This window comes from Lactuca serriola, chromosome 4 (genome assembly GCF_051521515.1).
Source record: "Lactuca serriola cultivar US96UC23 chromosome 4, Lser_US96UC23_V15, whole genome shotgun sequence".
NCBI lineage: Eukaryota > Viridiplantae > Streptophyta > Magnoliopsida > Asterales > Asteraceae > Lactuca > Lactuca serriola.
The window spans coordinates 170,717,131-170,721,997 of record NC_136411.1 but is presented as its reverse complement, the minus strand read 5'-3'; the positions used below and the strand labels follow the sequence as shown (position 1 = coordinate 170,721,997).

The 4,867-nt window shown below is 35.9% G+C and overlaps 1 long non-coding RNA gene across 2 annotated transcripts; it reads right to left on the bottom strand.

The window, feature by feature from the left end:
• Positions 1–1,960: 1,960 nt before the first annotated feature.
• LOC145102927 (uncharacterized) lies at positions 1,961–3,444 on the bottom strand. Of its 2 annotated transcripts, XR_013706308.1 has the most exons (4): positions 3,179–3,444; positions 2,923–2,997; positions 2,784–2,814; positions 1,961–2,676 (listed from the first exon to the last, which is right to left on the bottom strand). It is a non-coding gene; the product is annotated as an uncharacterized LOC145102927 (long non-coding RNA). The 2 variants fall into 2 exon arrangements; XR_013706309.1 differs by lacking the exon at positions 2,784–2,814.
• Positions 3,445–4,867: the final 1,423 nt, after the last annotated feature.

Here is a 4,867-nt window from a genome sequence, read left to right as displayed (position 1 = left end):
GCACAATCAAAACTGATGTACCGAGAACCCCAATTGTATGCAATTCAACACTCAACCACAGAATATTGAGAACAATATATATTTCCGTATGATGTTTTGTAACCCTCAGATATAAAAAATCAGCTTCTTCCGGTTTTGGGTCTCCCAATTTTGCTTTTAGATAGCAGCTGATTTTTTATATGAGGGTTATACAAAGAGAATAAGGAGCTAGAATTAGCGGATTGCCATGGAATTGGTTCCTATCTTGCTAATCAATGATTACTGATTTTTCGGAATGGAGAAATGTTTGGGGATTTGATGTGTTTTAAGTATTGAAGAGATTAGAGAAGAAACGGTTGAATAACAGAAGATTTCCTAATTTCTTGCTGAATTTTTTGGATACTAATCGCATAATAAGTTTGACTTTAAGGGAAAATGTGGTATTTCAGTTTGACAATTTTGAGCGGGAAAATTAGCTTGGGGAGGGGCTTAGCAATTGCCACGTGGCAAAAATCTACTTATTTTATTAAATTAGGATATATATATATATATATATATATATATATATATATATATATATATATATATATATATATATATATATATATATATACTAGTATGGTACCCGTGCGATGCGGCGTGCGAGATAGTTTAATACGGCAAATAGTTTTAATGCGGCGGTTAATTTCCTTTTCATGCTAGATAGTTTGTTTTAGTTTTAGTGTAGTTTTTATGTTAGATAGTTCATTTTGTCGATTAATTTCTAGCTAGGTATGTAAATGTTGAGGCAAAATAGTTTCTTATTTGATATCATCTATTGTACTGGTTTTATTTTACGATTAGGTTAAATGTAAAAGTATATGTAGCGGTCTTCAATGAAGGGTTTATGAATAGGTTTGATTGGTAGTTAGTTTCCGGTCTCCATTTGGTGATTAGTTTCGATTCAACGAACGGATTCTCTTTTCTTTCGGAAAATGTGTTATTGAAAAGAGATGCAATGCAACAATAAATACTTTTTACTGTTGGATGACACACGAAGCATTGGTATTATAAGTTTATTTTTGTTGATTAGAGAAGTCTTATTTTATTTATTTTCATTTTACAACACATAAAGACAAGTGAAAATTATACGAATTCTCATCATGGGTTATATAATGAAGTCGTAAAGACATCTAACAAAATTAAGGAGACATTTTTTAATTATACATATTTTCATCATGGGTTATATTTTGAAGTCGTAAAGGCATCTAACAAAATTGACAAAGAAACTTGAATATCACTTTCTTTTAGTATTTCTATCCTCTTAAATGTTTAGATTCAAGTTATTACTTGCATTATTATTTGCAAAATCTTGGTTTTCTTTTGACATTAATTTATCAAGATTGTTTACGGTTGATCTCACATACCCATTAATTGTAAGCACTCACTTTTCGTTTGATTTCGTATCCCCATTAATTGTAGGTACTCGCTTTTCAACTGTAGAAGCTAGTATGAGGTGAGTAGTCAATTTTCACCATTTGTATAAGCTACACTATTAGGTGATGAACTAAGCAGTCACTTTTCACAAATGTACTTTGTTAAAAGTTATAATCACAAATTTATATTAATAATCCTCATTTCTCATTCATTGATAATCATCTTTATTTTTAATTAATTGTTGTTTTACAACAAAATATCAAATTATATACAAATTTCATAGTTATACCCATGAAATGAAACTTGTAACACCAAATATTAATATACAAACGCACGGCAACCTTACATACATGAACACAATTAAACTTATTTTAAACAACCAAAGCATAAAACTTTTATTTCATCGTTAAATAATTTACCAGGTAAAAAGATGGTTACATTTTAAATGAAACAAAAACAAAATACTTTCTGACCTCTGGATCTGTAAATTTATTACTCTAACCTTTTAAAAACTTAAATAAAAAAGTGTAGACATGCTAAAAAAACATTCAAACACACCGACACATATAGAAACTTACATAAATTGTTAACAAAATTTATTATGGAAACATAGAACTGTTGGAGTTCAAATTTTTGAAGAAGATCTAATCAGAAACTAAAAATTCAAGATCCAAACAAAAAAATAAACCTAACTCTTACTTTCTTCTTAATTCCTTTACAATATGAACATCCATGTTCATCTTCCTGATCAATTATCTTTTCCATTGCTAAAAAAAATTAAAAAGAATACATACATGTAATAAATACAAATAATCAACCTACTTAGATAACACAAATCAAAATCATACATAGATCTACACCATACACAATATGCACACAAATATGAAACATCTTAAAACATGCACACAGATCTGGAACATCTTCCACCGAAAAGACAAAAAATGGTTTCTCTGTTTCTTTTGTACAGATCGAATGAGAAAAGGAACAATGATAGTTAATCTGTGTGTTTGCATGTGATTTGAACGATGGGGCATCAATAAAGAAAGAAAGGAAGAGAGCGAGACTGAGGTGTGTTGAAGATTTAGATATGATATTAGAGAGAGATATATAGATGTGTTTCAATGAAGTAGAAGTGATGGTAGCAGAGTTAAATGGAGGCGAGTTGTGGCAGTGTTGAGCTTAAGATCTAAGGTTAGCGACAACTGTGGTGGTGGGTTGTGTTTCAGAAGGTTTGTTGACCAAAAAATGTATAGATTTATTTGAGCTAAAAAGCATAAGAACCTGTGGAAGAACAATCAAACATGTGAAATCAAGAAACAAAAAGGAAGGAAAATCAAAATCTAACCCAGGAAAGCAAATAACAATGTCAGACAAAGCAAAGAATCAACCCTGCTTGACGACTTGGACTATTCCCTGCGACTATAGATGCAACAGATTAAAAACCCAAGTAAGACAAATTTCAATTTAGGGCTCGTAAAAGAGGGGGCAAAAAAATTAAACAAAAGGACGCAACAATTTTTCATTCACCTTTATGTTCCCCTTCGTCCCTTTGATTTTTGTTCCTGCAACTCCTTTCAGTAAACTTCCCTAAAACCACAATATCTGTAACAAAAAAGAGATCTAAGTCCATCAATTACAGGTTAAACTGATAAAATCTGAATGTTAACTTTCCTTCTTTAATTCTGAGTTTTATCAAACGAATAGTATAAGCTGACGAAAAGGACAAAGACAAAATATAATAACAAAGGCTTTATAACACAGATAGAAATCTGAAAGCTCTTACCAGAACAGGGGTGTTTGGTGTTCATGTCGAGGAAATATATGAGATTTGGTCAAATATGTTTCTTTGTAGTTAGGGTTTCGCACCATCACCCTCAAATCATACTGAGAGAACATGGAAGATCTGAGCGGTGAATCTGTAGGGTTTTGATGGTATCGAGAGGGAGTAGAGATGGTGGTGACTGGAGCGTATTCTATGGTATCAAAATTTGAAATGTAGAAGATTCTAGGAGAGTGTGAAGGTGTTTGTAACCATTGGATCGTTGAAAAGGATCGACATATATAATTAGACCCTGCTCGATCCATGTGATGTCCAGTCACCATGGTTTCCTTTTTTGCATACGTTTGCCCCCTATTTTTTATGCATCATCTAGTTGTAAAGAGAGCTGCATAAGTTGTCTTTAAGACAATTTTTTAAAGGGTAGCTTTATTTATTGTACATCATGCATCATAAGTTGTGTTTAAGACTAAATTATGTATGCTTTATAAGATGGTATATATATATAGGCTTAATTTATAATGTGGAAGATGTAGGGCCGCGCCTATCGCTAAGGTGCCTTATCGTCTTGCACCTCCAGAGATGCAAGAATTATCCTTGCAGCTTCAGGAGCTGCTGGGGAAGGGGTTTATTCGGCCGAGCAGCTCACCGTGGGGAGCGCCTATCCTGTTTGTTAGGAAGAAGGATGGTTCACACCGGATGTGCATTGACTACCGGGAGTTGAACAAGCTGACGGTCAAGAACCGTTGCCCGTTACCGAGGATCGACGATTTATTCGATTAGTTGCAGGGAGCATCTTGGTTCTCCAAGATAAATTTGAGGTCGGGATATCATTAGGTGAGAGTGCGGGATGAGGACGTCCAGAAGACAACGTTCAGGACACGTTATGGGCATTATGAGTTTGTGGTGATGCCTTTTGGGCTCACCAATGCCCCGGCTGTGTTCATGGATCTCATGAACAGGGTATGCAGGCCGATGTTGGATCGGTCAGTGATTGTATTTATCGATGACATTCTGGTATATTCGAGATTTAGAGAGCAGCATGAGGAGCATTTGAGGGAGGTCCTTGGGGTTTTGAGATCGGAGAAGCTTTATGCAAAGTTCTCCAAGTGTGATTTCTGGTTGCCGGAGGTCCAATTCCTTGGACATCTTGTTAACCAGGAAGGGATTCTGGTCGATCCAGCCAAGGTTGAGGCAGTGATGAGTTGGGAGGTGCCGAAGTCACCATCTGAGATCAGGAGTTTTTCTTGGGTTGGCAGGGTATTATCGGAGATTTATCAGGGATTTCTCCAAGATCGCAGTGCCACTCACCAGATTGACCCGGAAGGGTGTTGCGTTCTCATGGAGTCCCGAGCAGCAAACCTCCTTTGAGACACTTCGCCAAAGGTTGTACGAAGCCCCGGTATTAGCTCTCCCGGAAGGGATGGAGGATTTTGTAGTATATTGTGATGCATCGATTTTGGGGCTGGGTGCGGTGTTGATGCAGAGGGGTCATGTGATAGCTTATGCATTGAGGCAGCTGAAGCCTCATGATACGAGATATCCCACGCATGATCTAGAGCTGGGGGCAGTAGTGTTCGCCCTCAAGATTTGGCGTCACTACTTGTATGGGGTTCGGTGTACGATATACACGGACCACAAGAGTTTGAAGTACTTGATGGATCAGCCCAACCTAAATATGCGACAGAGGAGGTG